This window comes from Rhinopithecus roxellana, chromosome 10 (assembly GCF_007565055.1).
Source record: "Rhinopithecus roxellana isolate Shanxi Qingling chromosome 10, ASM756505v1, whole genome shotgun sequence".
NCBI lineage: Eukaryota > Metazoa > Chordata > Mammalia > Primates > Cercopithecidae > Rhinopithecus > Rhinopithecus roxellana.
Genome location: NC_044558.1, coordinates 114,555,557 through 114,579,054, shown reverse-complemented (window position 1 = coordinate 114,579,054; position 23,498 = coordinate 114,555,557).

Sequence of the window (23,498 nt, the reverse complement as noted above, 5' to 3'; positions counted from 1 at the left end):
GCTACAGCAAGAGAAAATGAAGAAGATGCAAAAGCAGAAACTGCTGATAAAACCATCACATCTCATGAGGCTTATTCACTACCACAAGAACAGTATGGGGAAAACAGCACCCATAAATAAAATTATCTCCCACCAGATCCCTCCCACAACATGTGGGAATTAAGGGAAAGCAATTCAAAATGAGATTTGGGTGGGGACACAGAGCCAAAACATATAGTTCTATTCCTGGCCCATCCAAATCTCATGTCCTCACATTTCAAAACCAATCATCCCTTTCCAACAGTCCCCCAGAGTGTTAACTCATTTCAGCATTAACCTCAAAGTCCACAGTCCAAAGTTTCATGGGAGAAAAGGCAAGTCTGTTCTGCCTTTGAACCTGTAAAATGAAAAGAAAGCTAGTTACTGCCTAGATGTCATGGGGGTACAGATATTGGGTAAATGTAGCCATTTCAAATGGGAGAAATTGGCCAAAACAAAGGAGTTACAACGCCCATGCAAGTCTGAAATCCAGCAGGGCAGTCAAATTTTAAAGCTCCAAAATTATCTCTTTGACTCCAGGTCTCCCATCCAGGTCATGCTGATGCAAGAGGTAGGTTCCTATGGTCTTGGGCAGCTCCACCCCTGTGGCTTTGTAGGGTGCAGCCTCCCTCCTAGCTGCTCTCACAGGCTGGCATTGAGTGTCTGTGGCTTTTCTGGGCACATTGTGCAAGCTGTTGTTAGATCTACCATTGTGGGTCTGGATGATGGTGGGCCTCTTCTCATAGCTCCACTAGGCAGTGCCCCAGCAGAGACTCTGTGTGGGGGCTCTGACACCACATTTTCCTTCCACACTGCCCTAACAGAGGTTCTCTATGAGGGCCTGACCCCTGCAGCAAACTTTTGTCTGAGCATCCAGGCATTTCCATACACCTTTTGAAATCTAGGTGGAGGTTCCCAAACCTCAATTCTTGACTTCTGTGCACCTGAAGGCTCAACATCAAGTGGAACCTGCCAAGGCTCTGGGCTTCCACCCTCTGAAGCCACAGCCCAAGATATAGGTTGGCCCCTTTCAGTCATGGCTGGAGTGACTGGACCACAGGGCAGCAAGTCCCTAGGCTGCACAGAGCATGAAGACCCTGGGCCCAGCACACAAAACCACTTTTTCCCCCGGCCCTCTGGACCTGTGGTGGGAGGGGCTGCCATGAAGGTCTCTGACATGGCCTGGATGCAATTTTCCAATAATCTTGGGGATTAACATTAAGCTCCTTGCTACTTATGCAAATTTCTGCAGCTGGCTTGAATTTCGTCCCAGAAAATGTGTTTTGCTGCAAATTTCCCAAACATGTATGCCTGGCTTCCCTTATAAAACTGAATGCCTCTAACAGCACCCAAGTCACATCTTGAATGCTTTGTTGCTTAGAAATTTCTCCTGCCAGATACCCTCAACCATCGTTCTCAAGTTCAAAGTTTCACAAATCTCTGGAGCAGGGGCAAAATGCTACCAGTCTCTTTGCTAAAACATAAGAAGAGTCACCTTTGCTCCAGTTCCCAACATGTTCCTCATCTCCATCTGAGACCACCTTAGCCTAGACCTTATTGTTCATATCACTAACCAGAATTTTTGGTAAAGCCATTCAACAAGTCTCTAGGAAGTTTTGAACTTTCCTACATTTCCTGTCTTCTTTTGAGCCCTCCAAACTGTTCCAACCTCTGCCTGTTACTCAGTTTCAAAGTTGCTTCTATATTTCCAGGTATGTTTTAGCAATGTTCCACTCTAAGGGTACCAATTTCCTGTATTAGTCTATTTTCATGCTGCTAATAAAGACATATCCAAAACTGGGAAGAAAAAGAGGTTTAATTGGACTTACAATTCCACATTGTTGGGGAGGCCTCAGAATCATGGCAAGAGATGAAAGGCACTTCTTACATGGCAGCAGCAAGAGAAAATGAGGAATATGCAAAAGCGGAAACCCCTTATAAAACCATCAGATCTCATGAGACTTATTCATACCACAAGAACAGTATGGGGAAAACTGCCTGCGTGGTTCAAATTATCTCCCACTGTGTCCCTCTCACAACACATGGGAATTATGAGAATATAATTTAAAACGAGATTTGGGTGGGGAAACAGAGCCAAACTATATCGAAAACATTTTTAATTTTGACTACTAAAGGGGCTTTGTTTACATAATGAGACCACCTTTCTGCCAGCCAGACCAAATTGAAAAAGCAATGACTATAAAGGAGCTCAATGGCTAAAAGTCAGCTTAATTAAAAGACTAACATCCAAGATGTATGTGTGTGTATGTGTGCATGTTTGTATTTGAAAGGCTGTTTTCACATTTTTTGTTTTGTTTTGTTTTGTTTTGACTAAAATAGGTATTGCAGCAGAGGCTACTCTTGGGTTTTTAAGAAAGGCTACTCTTGGGTTTTTAGTTTAACTTGGCTCAAAGTAAAATAAAAGCGTCTCCCTCTAGCACCACCGTACTTTTTTTTCTCCATACTTTATGTTACAAATTTTGCTATTTGATTTTCACCTGAGTGTTTTCCTTTAATGTGCAAACTTAAGGCTATTTAGCTGACAACTGCCTAGAGTTATGAAACAGGTTATTAGGAATCTAAAAGTCTAAGATTAAAAAAGGAGGGGGTCCTATAAAGACCCTAAAAATCTGTAAAATGTACTTCCATCAGCATCTCTAATACATCTTTATATGTATTTATGTGTTGTCTATAAATGTTTTACTAGTTAAAAATATATAAAAGAGTTCTAATTAATTTGGTTAAGGAAAAATAAAAGTGCTTACATCAGATACTAAAAAGGAAAAGGCTAGTCAAATGCTTTTTCAAGTTTCAAGTAACTTAAGTAAAATCTTTAACAAATAATCTATCTTTTAAATTATTGTAAAGTAATATAAGAAATGTCTTAAGACATTTGCCAACATATATTTGTGCTTGTATTTATTAATCAAGCAAATTTCATACTTATCCCTGCCAAATTCTATAAGTTATCAAAGTTTTTCGTAGGGGTTACAAAACTAGAAATCCAGCTTAAATCAGAATAATCTTTGCTTTTGTAATTTTTAATAAATAAGATTTATTGTTTATAAATAAATAAATTTATTTATTACTTATTTAATAAATAAATATGGGTTTAATGAAAAATAGAAGCAGCTTAAATGTAGTAAGATCATCATAACTTCTCATTCTATGGTTTTAGGCAGTCTGGTTCACAGACAATTAGGAGACTTGTTTTGGGAAATGACTTACTGTCTCTGTTTCAAAACTAAACTATAGACTAAGTTCCTCCCAAAGTTAGTTTGGCCTAAGTCCAGGAATCAACAAGGACAGCTTGGAGGTTAAGAGAAAATGGAGTCAGTTAGGTCAAATCTTTTTTCACTGTCTCGGTTATAATTTTTCAATGGCAACTTCATAACTTTAAATCATGACTATCACAGTTTTCATAAATAATCTAGGTAAACAATTGAAATAAAATAATTAGGTAAACGTAATGGGATAAATACTTGTAGACAAATGGGTCATAATTTAGAATATAAAGTTATATTAAATTAACTAACAGATATTTTATTATTTGTGCATTTACCAATAAATATATTTTAGGAAAACATTCTTGCTACAAAGAAGTGTGTGCGTGTTTTTTTAAAGTGAACGAGTTTTGTCTAATTAAAAGCTTATTTAAGGGTTATATATAAAACAAGGTAAAAGGAACCAGGAATAAAAAAAGATGTAAAGAAAGTTATAAAAATAAAGAAGTATTTTGTGTGGTAAAAAAGCTTAAAGCAAAATAATTTTATATAAGGAAGAATCTTATGTGGTAAATTTAGTCCTAAAACAATATAACTGGTTGTTTGAAAAGGAGGGATATTCAGGACAAGCTAGAAAGTCTGAGCATATCATGAATGGTTGGTGTAAGTAACAATCAGAGGATTTATATATTAAAAAAACAAAAACTTTAATATAATTAAGTTGTCATATAATTGTTAAGTTTTGGTTTGCTTAGGAAAATAAAACTGAGATAATTTTTTAAAAAATTATGATTATTACATCCATGTATTTTCCTGTATGTGCTTTTAAATCCTTGAAACATTGAGTTATAGGACTTTCATCCTCTGTCTAAAAAAGACCACAAGTCCTGCTGAATTTTAGACACTGACAGCAATTAAAGACTAATCTTCAGGCCCCATAGAAGATGTCAATCAAAATAAACTGCATTCCTGAGACACAGGACAAAAAACATAAAGCTATTCAATTCCTCAAGGCCAAGGGACTAGCATGGAAGAGGTGGGCATGTAAGATTGTAAGGGCAGATTTTCAAAGATAAAATAAGTTCAATTTCTCTATAAATTAATCATTAGTGTCAAAGGCACACTGACGCAAAACTAGTATATGGACCCCTATGTCAGATTAACAATGTTTTCTTGAAGCATTAACCAACTCCTTAATAAAGCTTACAAAAGTTATAAAAAACTTATGAAAGTTCTATTTTACAGTCAAGATTAAATTTTGTAGATTGTTTACACAATTTTGAAAAACAAATGTAATTGGCTTCATGTTGTTTTTATTAGAGCTTCTTGTTCAGAAAATTAAGTCACCTCTCTCAAAGAATGAAAGTTTTTGCTTTGCTTTTTGTTTGTTTGTTTGTTTTGTTTTGTTTTTATTAGAAATCCCTGAATTATCACTTTGGTTAAATAAATGACTTTGCAATGACCTGTAATTCTGTTTTGTGATATGAAGTGTTTTAAACCTTTTATATTTGGCAAATGTTCCAAAATCAAATTAAAAATTATGTTTTTTTTCTCATCTAATTAATCCCTTAAGACTTTAGCTTCCCTAAAGTTCAAAAATGACATAATTTGGCTTAGTTGGTATAAAAATTATACAGGATGCATTTGTGAAATATGAAATGGTGTTTGGTTTTCTTTGGGCTGTATTTGTATAAATATGTCATTGATATGTGTTCCAAACTATGAAAAACTCACATAATTTTGATGTAACTTAGTGTACATTATCGGTAATAATCATAATTGCTATGTTAAAATTATTGTGTGCCACAGAATCAAGAAATTTTCTTGCCAAGTGTGTCTTTTTTTAACTATGACTGCCTTAAAACTTTTATTTTCATCTATATGCCATTGTCTTGTTTTGGTCCTCTTTAGAAAGTGGTTTTAAAATCAGCTATGATACTCTAACAGGTGCTCTTAAATGTTGGTTTCTAATAACTGGAGGCTGTGACATCAGAATAGAGGAAATACTTTCAGGACTCATGGAGAACTAAAATGCGCATGAGTGTCAAGCAGAACAGGAATTAACTGCATGGATGGAACCAATATTTTTGACTTTTGGCTTAAAATGTTTGTTGATCCTTTGTTTTGTTTTTCAGTCTTAAAACTTTTCTTTAGAGCTATTGACAGCTTTTAATAATTTAGTATACTCCTATGAACAGAATTTGGGGCATTTTTGTTTCTACCTGATTTCTCCAGAATTTGGAATATTTGTGAGTATTCTTAACTTATGGCAATAAGTTATTTGCATAAGTGCAATAAGAATTTGTAACAGGACATGACTGGAGAAATAGGTTATATTACCAAGGCTTTGACAGGAATGGTGTGCTTTTGTTTAAGGAATTGAACTTGCCTTATGCAACCAATAAAGCCCTTTAGAAAAACTGGCCTCATATTTTGTGTACATAGTCCCTGTATAGGGTTTCTGACCTGTGGTAACTGAAGAATGTCACTTTCTGAAAGGTGCAGAAGCCCCAGGTTTAGCTTGGAACCTCAAGAGGAGAGGAAATTCACCCAACTCATGGGTATTTGATGGCACAAATCCATGGCTGAGCTTGACTTTTAAAAGTCTTATTCGAGGATCCTCCTATGAAACAAGTTCCATCAAAGCCAATTTAAAAGCCTATGAAAAAAATAATTATTATTGCTGCACTGTATACAAATAATTAGGCCAATTATAATAAGCAAACCAGCCCTACCATGATTTATCTTTAGTAAAATGGGAATCTAGAGAGAGAGAGAAAATTATGTGTTAAGATGATTTACACCTGTTTTTAGATTCTAGTCTTCCCTAATGTTGGTTTTTTCCCCCTAATTTTTATTGTTTTCTACAGTTTGGACCAAATTCTAATTTTTCTTGGCTACAAGTCTTCAAAATAGTGTTTTCATTTTTTTCTTCTTTTTTTTTTTTTTTCTCTATTTTTCGTAGTTTAGAATCACTGAATGCTAAGCTGTGCTTTCTTAAAACCCTGGGAACTAAAGCCAGACAACTTAAACTTAAAAAAAAAAAAACAAAATAGTAAACCATTTACATATATAAGTCACTTTCATACCTGCCTACTAATATGGGGACTTCAGAGTAATGTGATTTATATTGATTGTTCTTTTGTTTGTTGTTGTTTTTTCTTCCTTCCTTTCCACTATTTTCTCTTTACAGGACATGGGACTTTACAACATGCTAAAAATGAGCTTTCAGGACCTACCCATCTAGAAATAAACAGTCCTAGTCATGAGAGATCAGATGAAACCTGAGACCAGAGATTCATTTTCTTGTAAAATGCTTCCTCCAAAGTATTTTAAAAAGAAAAGGTGGGAAATGTGGAAGGAGAAACTTTGCCCGCCTTCAAGCTGGGAATCACTCAGGACAAATCTACCCCCCTTTCTATTTGAAGTCATCCCTCTGCTTACAGAGATAGATGCATATCCTGATTGCCTCTTTTGGAAAGACTTATCAGAAACTCAAAAAAATGCAACCACCTGTCCCTCACCTACCTGTGACCTGGAAGTCCCTAGTGGGAGACCTTGCTTTGAGTTGTCTCCACCTTTCTGAATTGAACTGATGTACTTCTTACATATATTGATTGGTGTTTCATGTCTCACTAAAATGTATAAAATCAAGCTGTATCCCTACCACCTTGGGTGCATGTCGTCAGGACTTTCTGAGGCTATGTCACAGGCGTGTCCTCAACCTTGGCAAAATAAACTTTCTAAGTTAACTGAGACTGGTCTCAAATGTTCTGGGTTCACAAGTGTTTCAAGACTGCCTCTCTTACCCTCTTTAATGTCTCTTTTAGCAGTATGAAGTTAAAACCTGGTATTGTAATTACTCACCTGATGTTCAGTTCTTCTAAAGGTGCTTTTTTTGTGTGCAGATAGTTGATAAAATTTAGTATTCCTGAGGAGAGAACAATCAGTGGAATATTTTATTTCACCATCTTGTTTCACCCTCTTCTTTGTTTCTTTTTTAAACTATATTTTTAGGTTTATTTTCTTGGTAGTTGCCCTGAAGATTACAATGTGCGTCTTGGTCTAAAACAATCTACCTCAGATTAAGACTAAATTAATTCCACTCGTGTATTTAAACTTTGCTCAAATAGAGCTTCTTTTCTCTTTCCTCCTTTGTGGTATGATCATCACATTACACAAGTTAAATGTTTATGTTTTATAAGTCTATCAACACTATTTTATAATTATTGTTTTATGCAGTTGTCCTTTAAAATAAATTAAGAAAAAAGTTAATATTTCTCTATTTACATATCTCTATTCATGCTCTTTATTTTTATGTGTGGTGCTGAGTTACTATCTAATATCCTTCCTTTTTAGCCTAAAAGGCTGTGTTTGGTATTTTCTGTCAGAAAGTTGGGCAAGCAACAGATTATCTCAGTCTTTGCCTATATGGAAATGTCTTGATTTCTTCTTCTTTTTTTTTTTTTTTTTTATGGCTTGGCTCTGTGTCCCCACCCAAATCTTACCTCAAACTGTAATCCTCACATGTCATGGGACAAACCTGTTGGGAAGTGACTGGATCATGGGGGCAATTTCCCCCACGCTGTTTTTGTGATAGTGAGTTCTCATGAGATCTGATAGTTTTATAAGGGCTCTTCTCCCTTTTCTCTTCCTGCTTTGCTCTCTGCTCTCTCTCTCTCTCTCTGCTGTCTTGTGAAAAAGGTTCTTGCTTCCCTTTTTCCTTCTGCCATGGTTGTATGTTACTGAGGCCTCCCCAGCCATATGCAACTGTGAGTAAATTAAACCTGTTTCCTCTATAAATTACCCAGTCCCAGGTATTTCTTAATAGAAGTGTGAAAAAAGGCTAATACAGTAAATTGGTAGCACAAAAAATGGAGCACTGCTATAAAGATACCCCAAAATGTGGAGGTGACTGTGGAACTGAGTAACAGGCAGGAATTGGAATAGTTTGGAGGGTTCAGAAGAAGACAGGAAAATGTGGGAAAGTTTGAAGCTTTCTAGAGACTTGTTGAATGGATTTGCCCAAAATGCTGACAGTGATGTAAACAATGACATCCAGGTTAAGGTGGTCTCAGATGGAGATGAGGTCCTTATTGGGAACTGGAATAAAGTGACTCATGCTACGCTTTAGCAAAGAGAATGGCGGCATTTTGCCCTTGCCCTAGAAATCTGTGAAACTTTGAACTTGAGAGAGATGATTTAGGGTATCTGGCAGAAGAAATTTCTAAGCAGGAAAGCATTCAAGATGTGACCTGGTTTATTTTGAAAGCATTCAGTTTTATGCATTAACTAAGAGATGGTTCAAAATTGCAAATTATATTTAAAAGGGAAGGAGAGCATAAAAGTTTGGAAAATTTGCAGCCTAATGATGCAATAGAAAAGAAAAAACCCATGTTTTGGGGAAGAATTTAAACTGGCTGCAGAAATTTGCATAAGTAATGAGGAGCCAAATGTTAATTGCCAAAACAATGGGGAAAATGTCTCCAGGGCATGTCAGAGACCTTCACTGCAGCCTCTCTCATCACAGACCCAGAGGCCTAGGAGGGAAAAATGGTTTCCTGTGCCAGGGGCCTCCTCTGCTGCTCTGTGCAGCCTCAGGACTTGGCACCCTGTGTCCCAGCCATGGCAAACAGAGCCAACATACAGCTCAGGCTGTTACTTCAGAGGATGCAAAGCCTGAGCCTTGGTGGCTTCTAGATGGTGTTTTGCCTGTGGTTGCACAGAAGTCAAGAATTTAGTATGGGGAACCTTCACCTAGATTTCAGAGTATGTATGTAGATGTCTGGATGTCCAGGCAGAAGTTTGCTGCAGAGGCAGAGCCCTCACACAGAACATCTGCTAGAGCAGTGTGAAAAAGAAATGTGAGATGGGAGACCCACAGAGAGTTCCCAGTGGGGCACTGTCTAGTGGAGCTGTGAGAAGAGGGCCACCATCTTTCAGACCTCAGAATGGTAGATCCATTGACAGCTTACAATGTATGCCTGGAAAATCCACAGAAACTTAATGGCAGCCTGTGAAAGCAGCTGGGAGGGGGCTGTATCCTGAAAAACCACAGGGCTGAAGCTGCCCGAAACGATGGAATCCCACCTTTCACATCAGCAGGTCCTGGATGTAAGACATGGAGTCAAAGGAGATCATTTTGGAGCTTTAAAATGTAGTGACTGCCCTACTGGATTTTGGACTTGCATGGGACCTGTAGTCCCTTTGTTTTGGCCAATTTCTCCCATTGGAAATGGGAGCATTTAACCAATACCTGTACCCTCATTGTATCTAGGAAGTAACTAGTTGCTTTTGATTCTACAGGCTCATAGGGAGAAGGGACTTGCCTTGTCTCAGATAAAACTTTGGACTTCAACTTTTGGGTTAATGCTGGAGTGAGTTAATACTTTGGAGGACTACTGGGAAGGTATGGTTGGTTTTGAAATGTTAAAAGAGGGGGGAGATTTGGGAGGGTCGAGGGTGGAATAATATGGCTTGCCTATGTGTCCCCAACCCAAATCTCATCTCAAACTGTAATCCGTATGTGTTGAGGGAGAGACTTGGTGGGAGGTGATTGAATCATGGGGGTGGCTTTTCCCATGCTGTTCTCATGATAATGAGTGAATTCTCACAAGATCTGATGGTTTTATAATAGGCTTTTTCTACTCTCTCTCTCTCTCTCCTCATGCCTTGTGAAGAAGGCCCTTGCGTCCCCTTTGCATTATGCTATGATTGTGTGTTCCTGAGGCCTCCCAACCATGTAGGACTATAAGTCAATTAAACCTCTTTTGTTCATAAATTATCCAATCTCAGGTATCTCCTTACAGCAATGTGAAAATGGATTAATACACTTTCAATGATTAGTTTTGTTAGATATATAATGTTGAATGACTTTCTTTTTCTTTCAACACTTTGCATATGTTATTCCACCTTCTGCTCCTCTTGGTTTCTGTGAGAAGTCAGTTATTAATATTATCAAGGAGCACTTGAGTTATTTTATCTTACTGCTTTCAAGATACTGTCTATGTCACTGATATTCAGCACGATGACTATGATGTGTCTGGGTTGGAGCTCTTTGAGTTTTTCCTGCTCAAAGTTTGTTTATTGAGTTTTTGGATTTGTAGATTAATGTTTCCAATCAATTTAAACAGTTTTGAGGCACCATTTCTTCAAATATTTTTCTTTTTATCTCTTTTTCACACTCCTTTCTTTCTAGGACTGCCATTAATGGATATGCTGGAACACTTAATGGTGTCCCACAGTTCTCTGTTGCTTTAATCTTCCTCCATTCATTTTTCTTTCTGTTCCTAAGAGTGAATACTCTTAATTAATTTATATTTAAGTTTACTGATTATTTCTTCTGACTTCAAGTTCACTGATTCTTCTGCCAGGTCGAATCTGCTGCTAAACCCTTCTACATATTTTTTCATTGCAGTTCTTATATTTTCTAAGTCCAAAATATCTATGGGTTAGTGTTTCTATAATTTATCTCTCTTTGCTGACTTTTTAAAATTGAACCTGGTTTAATATGGTTTCTTTTAGTGCAGCATCTGTACTCCCTCAAAGACTACTGTTTCTGTGGACTGCTTTGTATGTTTGTCTTTTTTTTCTGTTATGTTCAGTACTTTCCTGTTTATTTTCCTGTTCTGATTTTTGGTTGAAAGGAAGAATTTAGATAATATAGTTGATTCTCTTTATTTATGGTAGTTATGCTCTATAAAGTTACTACTGCAAATGCTGAATTAGAGAATAGAGAATTAGAGAATATTGTATTATTGCTCCTGTGGGATATATGTATGTGTGTATTTGTGTGTGTGTGTGTGTGTATATACATATACACATATATACACACAAATATATATAAAATATATTATGTATATATATTTTATGTAGGTATATGTATGTGTATATATGTGTGTATATAAACCTACATAAAATATATATACATAATGTATTTTATATATATTTATTATATATACATAAATATATACACATAAAAATATACAAACACATATTTATACATATATAGATATATATTATATATAAAAATATATATGTCATGTGTATATTGATATGTTCTATATATATGTATATATGGGCAATAATACAAATATAGCTCCTGTGGGATATACGTATATGTATATATACACACACACATATATATGCACATATATGTGTGTGACATGCACATATTATATATACCACATAGATTAGAATTTTAACAGAAAACAATTTATCCTGGTAGAATTTTTAAAAAACAATTTGCAAAACAGAAAACAAGGAACAGGGTTCACAATTGTTAAGTGACTTGACTGAGGCTGCCCCACTACTGTCTTAATCCTGTGGCCATCTTTGTATTAGAGCTAAAACAAGAATGCAGAGAATTTCATCTTTGATCTCAGCAAAGAACTTGCACATTGGGTACTCAAACCTTTCATCACTCTGTACATTTACAGTCATGTGAACAACTGAAAGTACTTCAAGTATTGATTTTGGAGTTCCATATAGATTTTAGCAAGTAGGGAAATTCAAAAGTATGAAATCTCTGTATAATGGAAATTGTCTGTATATTGTAGCAATTCTTGAATCAAACTCCCTTTTATTAGTGCTGTTTTGTTGTTGCTGCTGTTACTGCTGTTGTTTATTTACTGACTTTCCAAGACTAATTCTGTAGAGTAAATATTCCCTACAGTGTGTAGCCTATGAAATCTTTGCTTTTTATTTATTTTTCTATCCATTTATTTACTTCATTGCTTGTATTTTAAAAACTGTATTTATTGAATTCACTCCAGGTCAGCATAGTCTAGTGATCAGTCAGTGATTGGGCAAAAGATTTCCTTGAGCCACTAAATCTTCCACAGTGTTCTAAGGGATCTGTGTACATGAAGGCACACCTTCAAAGTTTAATTGATTTACACGTCTGCATTAGCTTTCACTTGCTGTTTGCACAGTTCACCAAAGTTACCCAATGTGAATAAATAAATAGTGCTCCATTCAGTCTTTCCTGAGCACGTAAACAGGCATACAAGTACTAGGACTCCTAGATCTCTAGTAACGGATTGAGGTTTTTCAAAACCCTTTAGGGTTGTGTCATTGCTTACATATTCCTTGCAAATTCTTGGCCAACAGATACTGCAAACTTAAGCAGTTGTAATATTAATTATTGCAGATAATTGTATTTGTTTTTGACAATGACCTGAAAATGAGGCTTTTTGTTGAGCTGACCCCCAAGTCAGGCTAAACAGCAACAATGCCCTGGAAATGGGACTTTTCTAGAGAACTTTAAGTATAGTCAAACACAGATAACACTCTGCGGAATGGTATCATTTGTAGAGCTCCAAAATGGATCAGCTCCATCCAGTGGGTGCAAGGCTGATGGTTTGGAGAGCTACCATGCCATGGACCTGGGTTTGGTATGTAAGTATCCCCAAAATAAAATGCCACAACTCTATTTTTGTTATAAAAATCTAATTGTTTTGCTAAGCATTTTCTACTTTGTTGTATGCCTTTGGTTAATTTCTAGAGTTTCAAAATGACTAATTTTGATAAAATTTTCTTTGTTTTTAATGGAGAGGATTTAGCAAGGTCCTTACTCTGCCATTCAGGAAGTTCTACTTCAATCAATTATTTGTATCACTTTGCCTGGAGACTAACATTCATAACAGCAACCTAGATTTTTTTTAACCATCATATTATGTTTATCTCTATACCTATATCTCTATTATCTAGCTAAACCAATAAGGTAATTAACATTAATATGTCTTTTTTTCTAGTTATTCAACAGGTTTTTGAACAACCACAGTATGCACAATACTTTACTATTTACTGTGGAGCATATTAAAGAAAACTTCAGACATCTACCTTACCCTTAAGGACTTTACAGTCAAATTGAGTAAGATAGACATAATACAAATAAATACAAAAACTTGAATTATGTAATGAGTTCCATAAAACAGTAGATGTAGGTAACACTCAAAAAGTTCCAAGAAGTTATACTTTGTCTGAAGACATCATAGAACGCTTCATGAAGTTGTGACACAATACATTCATGGATGAGAATATTAACCCATTGTAGTTTCTGAATATATTTTTTTACATGTCAAATAACCCAAGACAATATATGAGGCATTGACCAGGTTAATGCGGAGACATGTTGAAGCAAGCAGGTTTTCAGCATCCCTTAAATTTTACTATATCTGTGACATCCTAAAGAAACTGGGTTATGATATCATCACTGTAATCAATCATTTATTTTAAAGATAATAAAATCATTTCATTTTTTGCCTTTGCAAAAGTGAGTCATTATCACTCATGTGAAAATTATTATTAGAAATACTTTGTCATTGAAAGGCAAGGATAGTACTCCACATAGTTGGAGGAAACTAAAAGTTTATGTATTAACAGGACCAACATTACAACTATTTTCATGATAATAAAGTGTTAACTTTTATTTCATCTGTGAGTGAGCTGGTCATGTCCATATTTGGTGCACTAGAAGATGGTGAATGAACAAATGGGGCATCTGTGGAAGCCCAAAAAGTATGAACATCTTCCAAATAAATGTCTGGGCAAAATAAACAATCAAGAAACAGGTCTGTTCAATTCCACTGTGGGCTCTAAAAATAGGTATACATGAAAATACAGTCAAGTGTTTTACAAAGTGCCTTGGCAATAAGAAGTGCTATTTCAGTGAAGTGTAAGTCCTAGGAATTCAAAGAGTTGGGCAAAGCAACTAATTGGCTAAGTTATAAACATGGTTTGCTAAAGGGAGACACATTAGTAATAATGACATGCATGGTGGGAACCCCTGCATACAGCACCATAAATCTGACTAACTAATGTAAGCAAGACAAAAACAGCAGCTGAAACAAAAGACCTGAAAAACTTACTGAAAAAAGTTCACTGTGGAACTGTGAATAACTTAGAAGGAATGGTAATAGACAATGCCAGCCAGTCTTTCTACATGACTAGAGCATTACAATTTGAAAGTACTCAAATAAAGATGAAATACTAGATGTTGAAATGCATTTTGTGTGTTTACTGGAAGGTGGTTGATGTTAATCCTTTTAAATCTCTGTTCAGTATTAAAGCTTAGAGAACCTTTCATATGGCAGCAAAGTGTCATTTTTCATAGGGGGTGTAATGGAAGGATAATCCTAATATTTGTCGCTTGATTTTTAGTCCTCATTCAGCTTATGTGAAATTGAGACTCATTTTGCAGGCTGATTATGAAACATTGTAAGTCTCAACATTTAACCAAAGCATACTCAAGAGTGAGTTCTAAATTATCCATCATCTAAAGTGAAGGAGTTAAGATGATAAATGCAGGCTTAGCTCCAATAATGATGTTGCCATTTTCCATAAATGTGCTACTTTCTGAATGTCTTAAGATATCAAGAATTTTTTACAATAACATATTTATTAAGCATAATAAACCTGGATACCACAACAAAGACTACCACTTGAGACTTTGGCCTCTGCATTTCTCTCCAGGGGACAATTTATATAGTATAAAATAGCACAGAATCCTCTTGTTTACTTAATGTGACTCAGCAGCACTTGAATTTCAAGCCAGATCTATTGATGCTAATCTGTAATTCTCCTAAGCGTGCCAGATGTGGTGCCTAATTTTCTGTGTTGATTTGGTTAGCCTGTGGTACACAGTTTTTGGTTAAACACCAGCCTAGTTGTAGTGGTGAAGGTATTTCTTAGATGTGATTAACACTTAAATAGGTAAACTTTGAGAAAAGCAGATTACCCTCCATAAGAGAATCCTCATATAATCAGTTGAAGGCCAAAGAGAAAAGACTAGAGTCACCCAAGGAAGAGGAAGCTCCACCTCTAGATTATCTTCAGATTTGAGACTGTAACAACAATACTTCCGTGGGTCTCCAGCCTCCAGTGGGCCCTGCATACTTTGAAGTTGTTGCCCACCTCCACCTCTCTCTCTGTCTTGTTTCTCTCTCCCTCTCTCTCTCTCTCTCTCTACACACACACACACACACACACACACACACACACACACACACACGTATGTAGCAGAACCATGCTATTGGTTGTACTTCTCTGGAGAACTCTAATATATCAGAGGAAAGAAACTCTCCAACTTCTTCCATACTTGGCCGTCAGTGTGTCTGTACCACTTGTGTAATCACCATGAGAAGTGCTGATACAAGTATAGGTATAGGTATACATGGCAAATTGAATTCCTATAGGTATTGACTAGAAGTGATAGGCTTTCATTTAATATTGTGGTTGATAATACCCCTTGGAATGCTTCTGTTTTTCAGTTGCCTAGTAGAAGTGAAATAAATTTTTTATAAGCACTAGAAATTGACTTGAAACATAAATCTGTTGACTTTCAGCAGTAAGAAATGATGATTCTCTTCCAAAAACAACGCAAAATGAATTGATGTGCCTTTCTAGTAGTGGTGATATCTCGAAATACATGTTTCCATAATGACTTGATCCCCCTTGTGACCAAAAGTAGACAATAAAATATATAGAAATTAAATTCATTTTGATTCAAAAATATTTATTGAGCACCCACTATGTTCAGTGCTGGAGAAAAAAAGATAAGGAATAGCTCTGACTTCAATAGGTCACTTATCCTGTGAAGAAGATATATAAACACATACATACACACACACACACACACACACACACACACACACATATGAAAATGTGTAATTAAGGCAGTGGGTAATAGGCAATTTTACTCCACTCTCCTACCTCAAAACCTATTAAAATAACAAATAATGACAAATAAAAATATCTTCACTAATACCAAGACATTGCTTTAATTCCCGACCTCATGTTATGCAGCACACCTAGACTGAAAAAAAGAACATGAAGAAATAAGTCTCCCCAAATTATATTCCACATAAACAACATTTTTAAAATTAAAATGCTCCATTAGATCAGTTTTGACACCCCAGAATCATAAAACAGGGAGCACTGAAAGGAAAAACCATGGTAGTGCACATGCCACATCTATTGTCCATGATGAAGCTTCTCTGCCAAAGGACATAGCCCAGCGGGAAGGAGGATTGAAGAAGTTTTAAAAGACTATTAGATCCAGGTTGCTACACTTAATAATCTAAGAGAGCATTTGCTCCTAGGGTGAAGGAAATAACTTACTTGATGATAGTAGTGTTTGAAATAAATCCCCAAACTTTTCAATGTAAAGTTCCACCACCATTCAAAGTTCAGGAATGTTCAGAAAGATATTATCATGGGACCTATGTCTGAAAAGCAATAGAGAAAAAAAACAAACTGAAAGCAAGCAAGAACAGAGGGAAGGGACATGAGCAAAAGGCAACTAGATAACACAAGAATAGTTAAATCATACAGTTCTATAGTACTGAATTGTAAAGAACAGTTTTTATCTTAAAAGGAAGAAATGAAAAAAAATTCAAAAGAGTCATGTAAGTGTACAAAAAGTGATCATGAGACCACTGTAAAAAAATGAAAATGATTCTTATAAAACTTAAGAAATTAGAGGGAGGCAAAAATATCATTATGATGAAAAACATTCTAGAAACAACCGAAAAAATGGAATAAGTGCAACAGAAAAAGTCAGAAATATGGAGAATAGGTTAGAGAAAATATCACCAAATATAATGAAAAACATATATATATGAGGAATATCAGAGAAGATAACTTAAGAGATATAACACATGCAAGAGGGCTATTTTTGAAGAAGAGAAAAGGAGTTGTTTGGAAGCTGTTAGGGCTATTCACATATATTCTGATTTTCCAGGAATATGGCACAATTGCTATCCTCATTTCCTTTGACAGGGATGGGCATGTGACTGGCTCGGGGCATTGAAATGTGAAGTGTAAATGCTTTAGAACTTAGTGTTTAATTTACTACACTCCTATTTGTCCTGTTTGGTCAACTGTAGGGGACGTGTTTCAAGAAGGAGTTTCCATTAGCTTGGGACCCTGAGCAACCATAATCAGCTGAGCCCCTGGTGACCCATGTTGCACTTACATGAGCAAGAAATAAATTTTTGTTGTGTCATGGCACTGAGATTTTAGTACTGCAGCATAACTTAGACTGATACAAAAATGGCCTGGAAAAATATCCCAAGGTACACTGGCTGTTCCAAAAGAATAAGTGCACTTTTAAGCTTTATTTTATTTTATTTTTATTATACTTTAAGTTCTCGGGTACATGTGCACAATGTGCACATTGGTTACATATGTATACATGTGCCATGTTGGTGTGCTGCACCCATTAACTCATCATTTACATTAGGTATTTATCCTAATGCTATCCCTCCTCTCTCCCCCCAACCCACGACAAGCCCCGGTGTTTGATGTTCCCCACCCTGTGTCCAAGTGCTCTCATTGCTCAATTCCCACTATGAGTGAGAACATGTGGTATTTGATTTTCTGTCCTTGAGACAGTTTGCTCAGAATGGTGGTTTCAGCTTCATCCATGTCCCTACAAAGGACATGAACTCATCCTTTTTATGGCTGCATAGTATTCCATGGTGTATATGTGCCACATTTTCTTAATCCAGTCTATCATTGATGGACATTTGGGTTGGTTCCAAGTCTTTGCTATTGTGAATAGTGCCATAATAAGCATACATGTGCATGTGTCTTTATAGCAGCATGATTTATAATCCTTTGGGTATATACCCAGTAATGGGAAGACTGGGTCAAATGGTATTTCTAATTCTAGATCCTTGAGGAATCACCACACTGCCTTCCACAATGGTCGAACTAGTTTACAGTCCCACCAAAAGTGTAAAAGTGTTCATATTTCTCCACATCCTCTCCAGCATCTGCTGTTTCCTGACTTTTTAATGATCGCTATTCTAACTAGTGTGAGATGATATCTCATTGTGGCTTTGATTTGCATTTCTCTGACGGCCAGTGATGATGAGCATTTTTTCATGTGTCTGTTGGCTGCATAAATGCCTTCTTTTGAGAAGTGTCTGTTCAAATCCTTTGCCCACTTTTTTATGGGGTTGTTTGATTTTTTCTTGTAAATTTAAGTTCTTCATAGATTCTAGATATTAGCCCTTTGTCAGATGGGTAGATTGTAAAAATTTTCTCCCATTCTGTAGGTTGCCCGTTCACCCTGATTGTAGTTTCTTTAGTTGTGCAGAAGCTTTTTAGTTTTATTGTACCCCATTTGTCTATTTTGGCTTCTGTTGCCATTGCTTTTGGTGTTTTAGTCATGAAGTCCTTGCCCATGCCTATGGCCTGAATGGTATTGCCTAGGTTTTCTTCTAGGGTTTTTTATGGTTCTGGGTCTAACATTTAAGTCTTTAATCCAACTTGAATTAATTTTGTATAAGGTATAAGGAAGGGATCCAGTTTCAGTTTTCTACATAAGGCTAGACAGTTTTCCCAGCACCATTTATTAAATAGGGAATCCTTTCCCCATTTCTTGTTTTTGTCAGGTTTGTCAAAGATCAGATGTTTATAGATGAGCGGTATTATTTCTGAGGGCTCTGTTCTGTTCCATTGGTCTATATCTCTGTTTTGGTAGCAGTACCATGCTATTTTGGTTACTGTAGCCTTGTAGTATACTTTGAAGTCAGGTAGTGTGATGCCTCCAGCTTTGTTCTTTTTGCTTAGGGCTGCCTTCGCTATTTGGGCTCTTTTTTGGTTCCATATGAACTTTAAAGTAGTTTTTCCTAGTTCTGTAAAGAAAATCAATGGTAGCTTGATGGGGATGGCATTGAATCTATAAACTACTTTGGGCAGTATGGCCATTTTCACGATATTGATTCTTCCTATCCATGAGCATGGAATGTTCTTCCATTTATTTGTTTGTGTCCTCTTTTATTTCATTGAGTAGTGATTTGTAGTTCTTGTTGAAGAGGTCCTTCATATCCCTTGTAAGCTGGATCCCTAGGTATTTTATTCTCTTTGTAGCAATAGTGAATGGGAGCTCACTCACGATTTGGCTCTGTTTGTTATTGGTGTATAGGAATGCTTGTGATTTTTGCACATTGATTTTGTATCCTGAGACTTTGCTGAAGTTGCTTATCAGCATAAAGAGATTTTGGGCTGAGACAACGGGGTTTTCTAAATATACAATCATGTCATCTGCAAACAGAGACAATTTGACTTCCTCTTTTCCTTATGCTTTAATAAGTTCAGAAATATGTTACCAATTTAGCGATGTGTGGTGGCTCACACCTGTAATCCCAGCACTTTGGCAGGCCAAGGAGGGGGTCACTTGAGTTTGAAATCAGCCTATGCAATATAGTGAGAACTTGTCTCCACACACACACACACAAAATAAAAATAAAAATTCACTAAGCATGCTGGCATGGAACCTGCAGTCCCAGCTACTGGGGAGGCTGAGGTAGGAGGATCATTTGAGTCAAGGAGGGAGAGAGATTGCAGTGAGCCAAGATGATACCATTGCACTCCCACCTGGGTGACAGAAAGAGACCATGCCTCAAAACAAATAAATAAATGCTACCAATTTGAAAAAGTTTGAAAATTTCATTATCTATATTTTATACCTGTTAATTTTTTAAATGCATTTTAATTTTATTTTTGCTTTCCATCTTAAATCAGCTGTACTAAGAAACTTAAAAATGTATTGTTTGAAATTCACAATACTAAATAAGTATAAACACATGGAAATAGCTTTCAGATTATGAAGTTGGTGAGTTATTTGCTTTACTCACTATTTTGTGAGCTACTTGATGAAATAGACTGTCTTTTATTCATTCCTTCTTTTTCTTTTTAAGGCAAAAACAGTGCCTGGCATCATTTAGATGTTAAATAAACTTTACTTGGACAGAACTGAATTGTTAATGCTTTCAATGTTGCTATGTAGATCATGCAGGTTGGTTCTTTTGACTAAAGATTACAATGGAAACCATTTGGCCTCTATGTATATATGCACAATTACCGTTGTTTCCGGAGATTATTTACTTTTGATAGTATGACCTAAAAATATCAACATAGAGTCATGCATGTGATCCCTGCAACTCAGGAGGCAGAGGTGGGAGGATCACTTGAGGTCAGGAGTTAGAGGCCAGCCTGGTCAACAGAGTGAGACCCCATCTCTCTTGAAAAAAAAAAAAAAGGAAGAGAAAAAAAAAAAAAAGAATAAAGCATCTTAGATGCATAGGCTACTGATTGTTATAGTACATTAAGTTTGAGATTGAACAATTGTAAAAGAGGTGACTGATAGCAGTCATTATATAATTATGTCAAAGTAAATGTTTTTTGAAACTAGTTTACAAATGACACAACATTTTACAATTAAAATGAAGTTCAAATTGAGATATCTGTAAATGTAATTGACAGCATTTTGTTCTTTCTCTGTTTGAAAGCACAGTGATCAATAATATTTTGGGAACTAAATTACAGACACGAAACTGAGTGGATAAATCCTTAGTTTAAATCTCCCTTTTAAATATCATTCTTCTTCTTCTTTATTACGCATTCAACTCTTTCCAAATAATGTATGTGGTCCTTTAAAAAAACCTCAAAAGATCTTTCACCTTCATCATTAATACAGAAGAGATGTTGGTAGAGGAATCCTTTTTTGGTAAATCAAGTACATGCGAATTTAATCCTCTTTGGCTTACACTTTAGCTCCGGTCTTTGATTAAATATGTTATCACACTGTTGTGGTTCTCCCCTACTTCTCTTATCACTATTACTTGTTTCCTTTGCTAACCCCTCTCTTGCTCTTTGATTGTAGGTAATTTACTGCATTCAATCCTTATCTCTAGTCTTAATAATCTCCTTGATGATCTCTTCAACTTCTAGGACTTAAAATATTGTCTGCACATTGAAGACTTCCATTTTAACATCATCAGCCCTAATCAATTTCCTGAGCTCTGTATCTTTATTTCCTGGCAGACATGCCAACTGGAATTCTTTGCAACCTGTAAGAACTCACCAATCTAAAAACTGATCTTACTATTTCCCCTGGGAATATCTTATCAGGATTTTATACCAATGGTTCTCAACTTGAGTTTTGAAGACAGAAGTTGAGGTTGTTAGGGAAGGGAGGTTGAATCAAAGTCATGTATGGATGTTTTCAAACCAACCTCTTTCCACATAATCTGTGCCAGAATTCCCTGATGCATGGAACTAATCAAATAACCATAAAATGAAAAAAGCTTATGGGTGATTTTGCCCAACCTTCATCCTTCACTACTTTCAACTGAAAATGGCTATGTTAGGCTCATGGATATCCAAACTCTTTCTTTCTTGTCCATTCCTTATAAATGCCACCATGGTATGTGATCAATGGTCTGAGATCAAGCTGAGGGATTTCTTATTATCATGAGAAAGAGAAAAGAGAGAGAGAAGGGGCTGACAAATTCTGTGGAATAGTTTAAATTCCAAAACATCTTTAACATCAGATTCATGTTCTTTACTCCCATTCTCTATACAACTGCTTTATTTCAGGATCACCAGAATACCTTGACTTCTGCAATGACCTAAGTGACTTCTCTGCTATTAGTGTAAATATAAATATGTTTAGTGTGTGTATGTAATTGAAGTATAATTTAAATGTAATGCAATTAATCTATATTTAGTGTACAATTTGATGAATTTTGAAACTGTATACAGTCATGTAACACCAGGACCATCATGGTATAGAAAGTTCCCATCACTTGAAAAGGTTTCCTCATGCCCCTTTGTAATTTGCAATTTGTCCCATCTCCTAATCTCCAGCCTCTGGACACTGCAAATTTGATGTATATATTATATGTATATATAATACATAAGTATACAGATATATATATCTGTAGACATGGGATGCTGAGACCAACTTGGTTGGGGAGACCTTAACCTAGTGGCACTAGAGGAATTAAAGACACACACACAGAAATATAGAGGTGTGAAGTGGGAAATCAGGGTTCTCACAGCCTTCAGAGCTGAGAGCCCCTAACAGAGACTTACCTACATATTTATTAACAGCAAACTAGTCATTAGCATTGTTTCTATAGATATTAAATTAACTAAAAGTGTCCCTTATGGGAAACAAAGGTATGGGCCGAATTAAAGGATTAGGTTGGGCTAGTTAACTGCAGCTGGACCACGCCCTTAAGGCACAGATCGTTCATGCTATTGTTTGTGGCTTAAGAATGCCTTTAAGTGGTTTTCCACCCTGGGCTGGCCAGGTGTTCCTTGCCCCCATTCCCATAAATCTACAACCTTCCAACATGGGCATTATAAGGCCATTATGAACATGTTACAGTGCTGCAGAGATTTTGTTTATGGCCGGTCTTGGGGCCAGTTTAAGGCCAGATTTTGGGGTCTTGCTCCCAACATGTTCCCCTTCTCTGATTTGCAAAGAGATAAAAGCAAGGGCAGCTTTGTCACGGTGAGCTACTTCTCACAGGAGTCAAGAACTGCATCTGCAGACTATACAAAGACAAACAATGCAGATTAAAAGCACAGTATTATTTGGAATTCAAATACATGGAAATATACATCATGCAGTATTTACATCTGGCTTCTTTCATCAAGTATAATGCTTCTGAGTTCCATCAACACTGTTGCATACATCAGTAGATTGTTCCTATTTGTTACTGAGTAGTTATTCCGAAGTATGGCTATATCACAATTTGCTTATCCATTCACTAGTTATTGGGCATTTGAATTGTTTCCAATTTTCAGATAATACAAATATAAATATTTATGAGAACGTATGCTTTCATTTCTCTCAGGTAAATATGTAAAAAATAAGATTACTGTATTCCAAAGTGGCTGTGCCATTTTGCAGTTCCCACCACCAATGTATAGGTATTCCAGTTGTTCCATATCCTTACCAACTTTTGGTGTTGTTACTCTTTTTAATTTTAGACTATTGATATTGAACAATTTTGTTTGGTGCTTATTTACCTTCATATGCCTTTGTCTGAGAAATGTCTGTTAAAATCTTTATGTATTTTTTTCATACTTTTGTCTTTTAGGTGTTGAGTTGTAATAGTTATTTATTATCTAGACACAAATATTTTCCAGGCATATGTTTTGCATATACTTTCTACTAGCCTTTGGCTTACCTTTCCATTTTCTTTAACATTGTTTTTTGAAAAGCAAAAGTTGTAATTTTAATAAAGTTCAATTTAGCATTTTTTTCTTCCATGATTTATATATTTTGTAGCACATCTAAAAAATTTTTGCATAACCTAAGGTCACAAAGATTTTGTCCTTGTTTTATTCTAGAATTCTTAGTTTTAATTTGTACATTTAGGCCCAAAGTCATCCTGAGTTATTTGTATATCTGATATGAGATAAGGGTCAAGGTTTTTTTTTCTTTGT